Source organism: Callorhinus ursinus, unplaced genomic scaffold (genome assembly GCF_003265705.2).
Source record: "Callorhinus ursinus isolate GAN/ISIS: 27379988/994484 unplaced genomic scaffold, GSC_fseal_2.0 scaffold4, whole genome shotgun sequence".
Lineage (NCBI taxonomy): Eukaryota > Metazoa > Chordata > Mammalia > Carnivora > Otariidae > Callorhinus > Callorhinus ursinus.
This window is the reverse complement of record NW_027397066.1, coordinates 33872824-33886807: the sequence shown is the minus strand read 5'-3', so window position 1 is coordinate 33886807 and position 13984 is coordinate 33872824. Positions and strand designations below refer to the sequence as shown.

At 39.4% G+C, this 13984-nt stretch overlaps 1 protein-coding gene across 14 annotated transcripts in view; it reads left to right on the top strand.

Annotated features, from left to right (window-relative positions):
- Nucleotides 1-13984, top strand: part of APBB2 (amyloid beta precursor protein binding family B member 2) — a 355485-nt gene that overhangs the window by 25972 nt on the left and 315529 nt on the right. The gene's annotated exons all lie outside the window — the stretch shown is intronic.

Sequence of the window (13984 nt, the reverse complement as noted above, 5' to 3'; positions counted from 1 at the left end):
CCTGCGGAGAAGCAGGGAGCCCGATGCGGGGCTCGACCCCAGGACCCTGGGATCATGACCCGAGCCGAAGGCAGACGCCCAACGACTGAGCCACCCAGGTGCCCCTAAAAGCCATCTTCTTTTACACTGGGTTTTCTACTCTAGGGTTGGGAGAAAAATAAAAATAAATGAAGGTATAGGGCGCCTGGGTGGCTCAGTCGTTAAGCGTCTGCCTTCGCCTCGGGTCGTGATCCCAGGGTCCTGGGATCGAGTCCCGCGTCGGGCTCCCTGCTCAGCAGGAGGCCTGCTTCTCCCTCTCCCACTCCCCCTGCTTGTGTTCCTGCTCTCGCTGTCTCTCTCTGTCCAATAAATAAATAAAATCTTTAAAAAAAAAAATAAATGAAGGTATAAACTTTAAAAGGAATTGAATAGCTATTGACTATTGTCATAGGTGGATCCCAAGTTAGTAATCAAATAGGTCATTGCTGATTGTTCATACCCATGATTTGATCATGTTAAGCACACAGGCATTAATAAGGGGGAGAGGAAGCTCTTTATTGGCTAATGTGGGCAAAGGAAAAAAATATATCTGGTACAGTCCCTGGTCCCATGAGTGGCGTATTTCAAGTTTCAGCATTCCCTTTCCTGGGGTGGCCAAGGCTGCTGTCAGGGTGATGTTGGTGGCCTCAAGGACATGACATCATTCCATTGGGTCCCTAAGGAGAGTTAAATCGATCCAGTTGGGTCTCAAAGCATCATCTCTATGAGAAATGGTGGGCCAGCCATACCTATCTCCTAGCTGGCCCGAGTTTCTTTTGTTGCTCTTGTCCGTCAGAAAGGGACCACCAGCTCCTTATTGGTCAGTTTCTCCAAAGCTCTTTAATCACAAGTAGGGGATTAGCTTTCCTTAGCCTTTTTCTTCTCAGATATTCTTAGAAAAGAGTCTTACTTTTTATTGCTTCAACTGCTTTTTCCTACTTAGGAGGTAAAGTTTAGTGAACTCCAGGAATCAAACCATATTTTATGGCCATGTGTGTAAGACTGGTGTGAAGTTGTCCCTGATGCATCATCTGTACAACAAAACATTGGACACCAAAACACACTCAGTAGCCAAACCTGATTTTATGGAGGAGGACTTGTATCTCTTTTATTCATGACTCATATTTGCTCTTCTTTTCTCACTTCTGATGAGATGATCACAGACAGAACTTTAAGAAATAGCCTGGGTAGCGAATTCTTTTGATATGGTAAGTTTTAGAAAGCAAATGCACTGCAATGAAATCAGACTAAGCAGTATGTGAAGCTGAGGATCATTTTTATTTTTTCAAGGGTGGTAATATTAGGGAATTAAGTCAACTTTTTAATGAAAAAAAAACAAAACAAAACCCAGCACATGTAGAATTGAGTTTTTCCATATGTATGCACTTGTGTAGCCACTACCCAGATCAAGATAGAGAATATCTCCATCCCTCCTCCAGGTCTCTACCTGTCGTCTTCGAGAGAGTACCTCTGTCACTGGATGAGTTTCCCCTGTTTTGATCTTCATGTAAATGGAGTCATACAATATGTAGTCTCTCATGTTTCCTTTCTTCTGCTCAACCATCTGTGTTGTAACATTAGTTCATTCTTGTCCATTGTGTGTGGTATTCCATTATATGAACACGTGTCACCTTATCCACAGGACTTTTGGCAGACATTGGGTTTCCTAGTTTTTGCCAATTAAGAATAATGCTACTGTGAACATTTTTGTATATACCTTTTGGTGGACATTTACCATGCGTTTCTGGTAGGTATATTTGAAGGTATGGGATTGCTGGGTTGTAAGGCATACATATGTTGTTTAGCTTTAATGGAGTCTTTCAAAGTGGTTGTTCACATGTATATCTCCACCAGCTTTGTGATGATGCCACCACTTTTTAACCCCATTAAGGCTTTCTGTGTTTCCTACCATAGTTGACAGGACCACCATCCCTACAGATACCAAAGCTGGAAACTTCCTGCCTCTTTGAGATTCTTCTCTTTTGCCTCATCCAAATAGGCCACCAACAGGAATGGCCAGTCTTCCAAAGTGTCCCTGGAATGTGTTTTATCTTTTTAGTTTCCAAATGTTTTCATTTTTTTTTTTCACCTTGAAGGTGGTAAAGCTGCTGATTGGTTGTTCTGTCTCTAGATTTTCTTTTCTGCAAGTCAGTTCCACTAGAATATAAAGATATGTAAGTAAAAGCACTCATCATAACTCATAGGCCGTTTAATGTGAATTGAATGGGACTCTGATTTAAAACTGGCTATAATGTAAAGTCCAAACTCCTTTGCATAAGTATATATTGGAAATAGTTAAAGACTAATGAATTTTCAACCTACTGTGGGTGTCATTTGGGAAACACACATACACAGAGAAAAGAGAGAAAGAAAGACTTTTGCCCTTTGCCTCTGCAGTAAGATTTGGCTATAAAAGAAGCTAAAATAGGCATGGATAAATTCATGTCACAGAAATGAATGAGACTACTATCTGTTTAAGAATCTGTCAGATTGTTTAAATCTTGATGGCACTTGACGCTGTATGAATGTGTATGTGTGTACATAAATGCATGGGTTTCTCATTTAATTCTTACAACAACCATATTAAATCGGTACCCTCTTTTACAAGTGAGGAACGGAGATCTTTGAGGAGCTGAATGACTTGCCCAGGGTAAGTAACATGGACAGTACTTGATGGTTTGGTACATATAGTCAAGCTTTCTTGACTTTATAGCATATGGTCATAAATAAAAATTCAGTTTTATCCTTTCTGTATGGGGCTTCTGTAGACAAGATATGAACTTAAGAATCACACGTTTTATATAAAATATTAGCCCATTGGCACCAGTGTGTATTGTTATTATTTATGTTTCTAAAATTGAAATATGCCTATTATCTTTTCTCATGTTATAAAAATAGTAAAAGTTTAGTAGAAAACACAATATATAATAGAGTACAAAAGACATTTAAAGAACCACCTGAAATTCCACCAGTTACATAGGTTTTTCTTTTTTAAAAATTAAAAAAAATTAATTTATTATGTTAAGTTAGCCAACATATAATACATCATTAGTTTTTTTATTATGTTAATCGCCATACATTACATCATTAGTTTTTGATGTAGTGTTCAACGATTCATTAGTAATAACACAGAAAACAAAGGACCGTTGTCCTCTATTACCTGAGAGCCTATTTTGTGTCCTCAGTCTTCACATCACCGGGAAACCAAATTCTACCTGAAGCTCATCTCTAACCTGACCTTCTGTGTTGTGGTTATTTGGATGCTAATACTTGAAATAATCTTAAATGTATGATACAAAATAGCACTGTCATATTGATGATTCCTGTGCATGTGCAGAAGCCATGAATTTTAGTGATAAAATTAGGTTCTTTTTTCCTGTGCACCTAAAATATTTGTTTATAGTTGCAGTAATTTCTGAAGGAACATACAGTATCAAGTGTGTGGGATTTGGAGTCCCCCCAGGTCAGGGTTCCGGTGCTGGCTTTATCACTTCCTAGCTGTATAGCCTTAAGTAAGCTTCTCAATTACTTTGAGCCTCAGTTTTCTCATCTGGATAATTGGAATAATACCACCTAATAGGGTTGCTATGAAGACCCAGTGGCATCATGTCAGCACCAAGGCAGTTGTGTTTCTTTTAATAATAGTATGCTGGCCCTTTATTTATGGTCAGCAGTAATTTGTTTCCAAACAAAGTGGAGAGCTGAACTACAGCAGTGATAATAGTGTCTCATTAGGATTGCACAGAATCTTCATTTTTTGTGTGGTATGATAGTTGGCATAGTGGTAGGGGATGGTACATGGCACTTTGGAACCTCTTGGATTCTGCTTAGTGACAAACAGGTAGCAGAGAGTTGAAACTCACAGTTGCAAAGTGAGCATGCACTCACAACCCTGCAAAATTAGGGTGCATACCAGACAAGTGAAGAACATACTAATTATTATCCTACCTTGGAGAAAGTCTGGTAGGATTGTAGCTTCAGGCACTTTGTAAGACCCAGCTACTTAAGCTTGCAAAATAGTGATTACTATTTTTAGTTCAATTTCTACCCTTTAAAAAAGTGTAGGATACTCCTTGTTACTCCTGGATGGTTTTATGTATTTTAATTAATGTTATCTTATTACATTTGTGCCCCAAGGCTGCTTTAGTGAATTTCAGAGGGTTGATGAAATTAGATAGGTCTGACTGGGAAGACTCTGTTATTCATATTTATGGTTATAAAATATTTCAGGTCCATCTATGTATGACATTCCTGTGCTGTAAACACACAGTGTTCTGAATCCATCTGTTTTAGAGTGATTCAGACCAGTCAAGTATTAGTAGCTCCAGGGTGGGGGTGGTTTTGTTGTTTTTGGTGTTAAACATGGCTTTACATTTTTCCCTTAAAATCTCATCATGCAATTACATGTAAAAAGATGAAAGTGATTCTATAAACCCAACACAAACACCTCTCCCCTCCAGCTTTATTGCTTTATAGGTAGAACTTGCATATTCCTGATTGAATTGGCATGAGGGTTTGTGACCAGGTAGAAATCAGCTTTATTTGGATCTGAATGAGTAGCCAACTGTAGAGCATGGAAAATATATTTTAAGTAATTTGCCAGAGCTGAATGCAATTAGTCCTGCAGTAAAGTGAAAGACAATTCCCTGAAAAAGTAGTATTTTGAGAAAGGCTTGAAATAAGACACAGTCAATAAAGAGAAAAGCTATAATAAACTATTTATTTTGGTAAAATGCAGGGCAGAGTCTTTTAGTGGGAGTTAATTAACATATAAGATGTCCCAAAGCTTTTGAACAGTAATTACATATTATACAGTATCTTCCCTGCCTTGAAGGTTAGGGTCATGATACCCTCTTGGTGGTAGAACTTGAGGTTGCAAAATTTTAAATCCTAGGAGGAGGAGGAGAAGAATCAGGAGTATCAAGATAATAAGTGAATCTTAGGAACTTTGTACACATTTTTTAAAGTTTCTGTAAAATCAAATAGCAAAGTGTACTTTAAAAATCTCATGCAGAGTTTCATTGTGATAGTGTGTATTCCTCTTGCTTTGTGACAGGTAATGACCACATTAAGAGGCTTTTGTTTTATCCAGGGGGTAGTCTCCTTTGCACATAGTCAATGCCTTTCCCTCCCTCCCTCCTTCCCTCCTTCCCTTCATTCCTTCCTTCCATTATTTCCATTCAATCATTTCTTGTTTTATACCAGGCACTATTTTGGGCTTTGAGAACACATCATAGCAAAGTCCCTGCCCTCAATAAGATTACATTATAGTTGGGGAAGGCAGATAAGTGTCTCAGGGTTAGTTGGGTTCTCTAGAAGCAGATGCTGAGATATAGTTTGGGAAACAAGATGTTTTATTTGGGGTCAACACTGTGAACAAGAAGGGGCGAGAGCAGGATTGGGCGCAGGAAGAAGTTGAACGATGGTGCAGATTTGACAAAGCCTCTAGCAACCCTCCAGAAAACTCTGGAGACAGTATTACCTGTCAGAGTGTCCTGCGCTGAGCAGTAACCTCACTCCTTTACTGCGTGTGTTACACCAGGTATGGTGTGCCCCGAGAAGGGTGTCTCCAAGAGGGGCAGATGGTGTAGCTCTCTGCGGCTGAGGCTGACCCTGAGAAGGGGGGCCCTGGAGCTGTCTGCTTGCAGGTGCCCAGTGAGTCTTAGCAGTGGCCCTCCTAGTCTACCACAGTAAGTGTCTATAAAGTATCTGATGGTGACACATGGTGGAAAATAGAATGCTGGTTGAGGGGGATAGAAAGGGAGGAGAAGGCCTTTTGGGGGTATTTGAATGGAGATCTATAGGAATGGAGGGTGTTGAGGGCAGAGCTGTCCGGGGAAGAGCCAGAGCAAAGGTCCTGCAGAGGACTGTGCCTGGTATGTCAGGAGAGCAACAAGGAGGCCAGTGTGTGAGCCAGGGTGCAATCGTGTGAGGCCTTTTGGCTATGACGAGGAGTTCACCTTTTATTCTCTGTGAGGTCGTGTATTAATTTGTAGGACTGCCATAATAGAGTGCCACAAACTTGGTGGCTTAAATAATAGAAATGTATTATTTCACCATTCTGGATGTTAGAAGTCCATGGTCAAGGTATTGGTAGGGTTGGTTCTTGTGCCTGTGAGAGAGAAACAGTTCTACCCTCTCATCAAGCTTTTGGTGGTTTGCTAGCAATGTTTGACATTCCTTGGCTTGTAGATCTCAGACTTCATCTTCACATGGTGTTCTCCCTAAGTGCATCTCCGTGTCCAAATTTCCCCTTTTTATGAGGACATTGGTCCTATTGGATCAGAGCCCACCCTAACTTATGACCTCATCTTAACCAATTACATCTGCAATGACCCTCTTTCCAAATACAGTAACATTCTGAGGTACTGGGGGGTTAGGACTTCAATGACACAATTCAATCCCAACTGGTGAGAAGCCCTTAGAGAATTTTGAACAGATTAATAATATAATCTGATTTATGTTTTACAAAGGACCAGTTTGTTTTGTGGAGACAAGAATGGAGAGAGGAAGCAGCCATTGGAGTAATCTGGGCAGGAGATGAAGGAAGGTAGTTGGGCCAGGGAGCGAGAGATGGTGGTAGTGAGTGGTCAGGTTCTAGGTACAAGGTAGAGCTGATATCCTGTTAGATTTGATGTGGAGTGAGAGGGAGAGAGTGTGAGCAAAGGCAAGGAGCAACTGGAAGAATAGAGGTCCTGTTTACTGAGATGGGTAAGGCTTTGGGAGGAGTTTGGGGGTGACATTATTAATTTGATTTAGGACTTAAGTTTGTGATGCCTATTAGACATTCATGTAGAGATATTGAGTAGGCAATTGGACATATGAGAGATTCTGGAATCTGGAGTTCAAAGATGAGAAGGGACCGGCAAAGAAGATCTGGAAAGGGGAAGTTAGTGAGATAGGAAGAGAACCCAAGATGAGGGAAGGGTCTCAGAAGGCATGCAGTAAGTGTGTTTCAGTATCAGTAGGATGAGGATTAGATTGACCATGACATGGGCAGCATGGTGGTCACTGGTGACCTCGACAAGAGCAGTTTTGCTAGAGTGTTAGGGATGAAAGCCTGGTTGGAGTGAACTCAATGGGAGGAGAAAGTAGAGACTGTAAATACAGACAGCTGTTGATTTTATGACTAGCTCTTTGACTAGCTTGCTGAGGACTCCTGTTCACCCCAGAGGTGCAGAGTAACTACGATCCTAGGAGGTGGAAGAACCTTTGGGAAGCCTCTCTTTGACTGGCTTAGAATGGAGGTTAGGTACTTCTCTGACTCCCTCCCCTCTTCTTTTGCAGGGGTATTTAACTTTAAGTCTGCCCATTAATGATAACTTAATGCCAAAGTATGTAATGTCAGCCCCTCTCAGACAAGTTTTATCTCCTTTCCTCCTAACAGGGTAGTATAGTAATACTGAGTTCTTGAGGGGTGAGTAAGGGAGTGTTAGGATTATGGAGGATTAGTCATGAAGTCCTAAGGGAAGAAATATTTGACCTAAAAGGAAATGTATCCGGGATTCACTTGCTTGAATAAAGAAAATGAAGGAATTATACATAATTAGCTCTCAGGGTAATTTGCATCCAAAAACAATTTTAGCTGCATTTCAATTTCCTCCTTCCCATATCTTAAAATCAAGAGTTATGAGCAAAGTATAATTAACAGACTTGAATTTCATCTCCTCTCATTTTCCCAGTCTGCCAAGGTAAGGGAGCAGAAGACCCAAAAGGGCAACCCAAAGAGTGGAGTGAAACACAAGGGCTTCGAGTTCTATCCTCCCTTTGTCCCCCAGGTGCTCAGAAACCATTTAGACAAGGTTGTCTATGCCTGGAATTGAATGTGGGTGAAGGTGTGAGCTTCAGCTTTGAGGGAGACATGTATAATTTCAGAATCAAAGGAGTTACTAAACTTAGTTTTTACAAGGCCGTATTAGGTCTGAAAAAAAATTTTTTTAACATAAATGATAGAATGAAATTTGATCCTGGATGCTCTTCCTGCTTTGAGGAGGGCACCTAGTTAAGAGTACGCCTGTTTGGGACGCCTGGGTGGCTCAGTCGGTTAAGCACCTGCCTTCGGCTCAGGTTATGATCCCAGGGTCCTGGGTTTGCGTCCCACACTGCTCCTTGCTCAGCAGGGAGCCTGCTTCTCCTTCTGCCTGCCACTGCCCCTGCTTGTGCTCTCTCTCTCTCTGACAAATAAATCTTAAAAAAAAAGTGCGTCTGTTCTGTTGACTCATAGAATTCATCTGACCAAATGTGCTTATTTCTGTGAGATGAAACAGACTTTTTCTTTCAAGGGTGCATTGCCTTCTACCAAGTTCATGTAGGAAAAAAAAGAAAAGGAAGTAGAATTAAACTGTACAATGAGAAGAGCTTTAGATTTAATAAAAGGGAAGCTTTTCCTAATGAGGCTCCTTGAGGCTTGTCCTGGCTTCCCTGCAGGATTTGTAAATCATTCCCTCCTAGATGATCAAGGTGTGGGAAAGGCAGAGTGATCAGGAGACCTTTAAGGAGGAGTGGGGAGAACCATTTATGTTGCAAGAAAACATCTGGGCAAATTTAATGCTACTTTTAAAGACCTTCAAGGAAGCAAACACAACCCCACCATCCTGTAGGTTTTCTTAGGCTTATTCAAGCCTCAGGGGACCACAGTGTTTGCAAGCCGTGTGTCCTTGTAGGAGAGAGTGAGGTGGGAGACATGTGCTGCCTTACCCTGTTGGAGGTTCTTCAAGGGCCCAAACCTTTGCCAGTGGAGACAAATGATTTCTCAGATTTCTGTTCATTCCGAGCATTATTTTGTTCTTGTAGCTTCCCTCTTGTCTTGTCTGAGATTGGCCTCTTAAAATTCAGCATTGAAAGATAGGAAGAAAGGAGAATTAGTTGGGTATTGTTTCTATTAAATCTGGTAATGGGTTAGCATATTATTGAATAGTGTTTGTATGCTTCTCCCCACCCCCAGGCTGTAAAATATGTCATTTCCAAGATACGGAAGAGTCCCCGGCCTCAATTGTCATTTCTCCTGAATCCATATATAATCTAGCATTATTAACCCTTCATAGCTCCTCTTCATGCCTGTATGTGACTGCTATGGGGAATTTTAAATGAAGCCAGCTGTGTTAAATATTCATAGAATTGATTTTCACTTGTTTAAAGTCTTTGGTGATTTATCTTCAGGGAGTGTTAATACGGCAGTAATTCTGCATTACATTTCTTGCACCAACATTTAATTAATACTGTATTTCACAAGGATTATTGCAGGTTTATTGCTGTTGTATTTGGAGTTGTGGTTCTGTGCTAGTAATTCAGAGAAATGGGATCCTTGAATCTGTTGTTTCCATTTTAATTGTGTGTACTTTTGAGCTGACAAGCTTAAGAAGGTCTGTTAACTCTTTAACCGACCTGATGGATAAATCTGTTTTGGTGGAGTAGACCTGGGGATACTTTGCTTGAGGATGTCGATCTATTTTTTTTTTTATGATAGTAGTAAATTTAATCTATATTTCATTTTTAACTGATATACTTTATATTATTTAATGGGTATTAGTGTTTGCTTCACTTCTCTATTAAGGTACCTGGGACATCTCAGCCTGTATGAATGGTAGCAATTGTACTGCTTATTAAAGCAGGTTGATTTACGTTGTTATTCTCTTCCAGAAACTTCAGTGGTTTTTCAGAGCACTAGGACAACAGTATCTTAATCAGTTATTGTGTGACGCTGCCCAGTTCTCTTCAGAACCTTACATCATTTGACACTTACCAGGTGCTCACTGTTGTATTGAAAGAACAAATAAATGTATAACGGAAAACTTTTTGTTTAGTGAATATATGGCTGTCTACGCAATAAAAATGGCTCAGTATGTCACAGCAGTGGGCCCTGAAAGAAAGAGGGTTTGCCTGTCAGAGTCTTTCATAAATATTTGCTTAATGGATGAAAAGCGGGAAAAGAGGTAGGAGGCAGTTCTAGGTGGGTAGAAAGGAAGAGTAAAAATTGCAAAGGCTGGGAAGTGTGAGGCAAGGCCAAGGCTTGAGTGTATTGTATTGGATTTGACACAGGCAGCTGAATGTTCTGGAAGGAACTGCAGACTGGGAGTTAACACACTTTGGTTCTTTGCCACTTACTAAGAAGTGACCTTGGGTGACTCTGAACTTCTGGGCCTTGGTTTTGTCATCTGTCCTGCCTTCCCCGAAGCCTTAGTCTGAGGTTTAGGTGAGAAAATTCATAGGAGAGCGTTTTGTGAACGGTGAAGGGTCATTCGTATTAGGTGGTGTTGGAGCCTTATGGATGATGAGGTTCATTTATCGATCAGATATTTACTGAGCACCTACAGTAGGCCATGGCCTGTGATAGGCAGTGGTGGGTAAAGCACAGGCCTTACTTCCCGGGCTTTCATTCTTGTGGATGACGAAGGTAGGAATCAAATAATCGCTCAAGTCTGTAATTACCGACTGTTAGCAAGTACTGTGAAGTACAGCGTGCTAGAAGCTCATTCTAGCCTGGGCTGGGGGTGGAGCATCATTCTGGGGTTTGAGTTTATCCGGTACTATGTGAAGTCTTTAAGGTTCTTGCAAGGAGTGACCTAAACCCAACATTGCTTTAGGAAGTTGAGTCTAGTGGCTACATGGAGAATAGACTGAGGAAGGCTTGGGGTCTGGGAGAACAAGTAAATGAAGCTACCGTCCTATATATCCCATTATCTGTCCTGTGACATGTATATACCATATATGTTCTTAGAATTGTTTTAGTGTTTGAAATGTTGAATGTTGATAGGTGGGAGTTTCTAGGGTCTTGTTGTTTATATGGTTTTCATTTGGTATATTAGTGAACTTCTGTTTTTAGTTAGACCTGAAGTTGACATAAAATATTAGCAGATGCTTTTATGGGTTCTTCTGTGTGCCAGAGACACTGCACTTAGTGCTTTATCTATATTATCCCCTGTTAACCCTCAACAACCACGTGCGGTGTCAAGACCATATTATCCATCTGTATTATCTTCGTTTTACAGATGAGGAAACTGAAACTTGCCCAAGGCTATACAGCTGGGAAGTGGGACTTGGACCCAGGCCATCTGGTTTCAAGTGTGTGTTCTTAATCACTTCATTATCATCTTTTCACTTAAAAAAGAATTAATTTAAGGTCCTGTGAGAGAAGATAAAGATGCCAGTAAAGCAGTCTTTAAATAACTGCTGTGAATCCCTTCCTCTCAATATATTTCCTTCCTGTTTTTTAAAAAATAAATTTTTGTTAATTATAAAGTTAGGAAAGAAACCTATCAAAAGGCAAAAATTTTTTGAAGTTTTTTTTGTGGTTTTATGCATTTTGTCATGAAGAATTATAAAAGTGTAATAGAGTCTTCGACGTTGCTTTGTGCACTACATATCTCCCCATTTTTACTTTGTTCATAACTAGAATAACTATTAGCCATGTCGCAGTGTCCAGATCTGCTCTCTGTGGTAGATCTTATGTTTGCCTCCCATCTTACATTGCCTATAAAAGCCCAGATCAGTGTCAGGTATATATTTAGTTGTAGGGCGGTAGAATCAAAGCATGGATAACACCTGTGGGATGTACATAGCTGACTCTCGTGAGTTCACAGACAGGGACTCCCAAAATTAAGGCGAGTCACTTCCACAGGACCTTGGTGCTAATTATGTACAGAGCCAGACCAGAGAGCAGGACCCAGAACATCAGCCCAGTGTTCCCTCACATCCTTGCCTGTGAAGGGTAGCAGAGTATGCCACCCCAGTATATGATTGTACAAGCTCAGGATGTGTCACTCCAAAATATGCTGCTTTGGTATGTTGATTACTTCAAGCTGTAGGCACTTGATAAACAGCAAATGCTAGCAGCAGCTTTCTCTAAACTCCCCTTCCTTGTCTTTAGGCAGATAAGAACTTAGTTGTCATAGATCCCCTCCCTGGAGTTTCATCAGCCAGGGGAGACTATTAATCACAGGAAAGAAGACTAGAAATGACACCACACTCAGACTTTGTTACAAAGTGTCATACCTCCCATCTGTTCTTTTCAGGACCTGCTCCACCTTTCCTAAAAATCATTTACACCCTCCCCCTTTCCCTATTAAGATGATAATTAAGCCTGAATTCTAAGCCACCTCTTTGAGTTACTCATTTTCCCCTGGGTGTCTTCCATGTTAAATGAGGTTACATGTTAATAAACTTTTGTTTGTTTTTCTCTTGTTAATTTGTCTTTTATTACAGGGCTCTCAAATAAGAACTTAGAAGTGTAGAGGGAAAATTATTTTCTTTCTGTACATGTTTCTATGCCCCAACCTCCTTTTTTGGGCATTTGTTTCCATTCTATTTCACTTGTATACTATAATTGACAGTGAAATTTTGTATTAATTAAACTGAGTCCTAATGCTGTGACGTCAGGGTAGGACACACCTCTGGCTGTTAGTTCAGAATAAGTTTGTGTTCAAATAATTTCAATTTGAATATTAATAAAATCTTTAAAAAATTTCCTATAATTTTAATTTTTGTCAACCTAGAATGCTTTATTAAATGAGCTTTCCTGTGTTAATTTCTGTCATCACACTATTCTGTTTTTCATTTGTGTTGTTTATTTTTCCTAAGAGTATATTAAAACTTTAATCCTGAGCTATGGGTCAATGTGGATAAGCTACAAAAAGTCTGAATTCAGAATTAAACTAAAGCTTTGGATTTAATTTGGCTTATGGCTCATAATCACTGACATTTTTTGCAGTGATAGTAAGAGAAAATCTTTTGCAGTAACTCCTAAAGGAGTTTTTATATATTGCTTTTGATTCTGTTTTGTTTCTTGACTTTTGGGCTCAGCCAGGGAAGCCAGGGAAAAATGACTCTTTCTGCCTAGCATAACCCTGTTTGTCCCCTGAAGGCTCTGCTTTAATTTTGTTAATGCTGTTAACTGCTAAAAAGTACATGCTCTGCAGGAGTTGGGTGTGGATGTAATCTTACTAAGTAAGAGACATATGCTTTGCAGTTGTACAAATTGTTTCATTTTCTTTATTTGGTTGGAATCTCTTTTTGGATTCCTTATGCTTTTTTGTGATTGGTGTTATCACCCAGCAGTTATGTATATCTCAGTAATAGAGCCAGGAGGCCAGAATCTCTTGAATATTCTGTACAGAATTTTGTGTTTATAGTGTAAGCTCTCTTATCTGGGATTATGACCAGCAGCTAGTCAGTTAAAGTGGAGAAATGTAAAAAAAAATGTTAAATTCATATCCTAAACATTTTATTTTAAAACTCAAACACATAAATGTATAGCCATTTGCTGATTTCTGATGGAAACCTGATATGTGTTTTCCATGTTGTTTTTTGTACATAGAACTGTACCCGTGATGCATGGTCTACTTGGTTTTCAGTTTGGGTTGCTTCAAATTGTTACAAGAACTTTAAGATACTTGTTAACTTTCTGAGTGCAAAATCCTTCCAGATTTTTGTGATTTGCCTCCCAGTCCTTTGCCTCACCCCTAAATAATGGCTGTTTTAGTATTTCACTTTTATTGAATTATTCTACATTATTCAGATATTCAACTGCATTTTCATAGAAACAGTAATTTTTCTGAACTCACATTTTATATGTTTACATAATATTTACTATGTGTTTATATGTAACTAAATTATAAGAACCATTGGCATAAATAGGTTAGGAATCTGATCCTAGGGAAGATATAGCATGATTGATAGGTGTAGATCACTGCTTCCCAACTAATATGTAGTGAAGGTGTAGTACTTTTTATTTTCAATCTGCTGTGGACCTGTATATTTACTAATGAAAAAAATAAATAAGAAAGACATATAAAATAAAGCCTTAATTTTTTAATGTTTTAAAAACAACAGAAATAGAATTGCATGTCAGTAAATATAATTAGAACAACATAGTATAGGGGAAAATTATAAAAATCTGTATTTTCTTCAAAAGTGTGCATATAGGCAATTCACATAGAGTCACTATTACTCTTGTTAATTTGTTATTCTA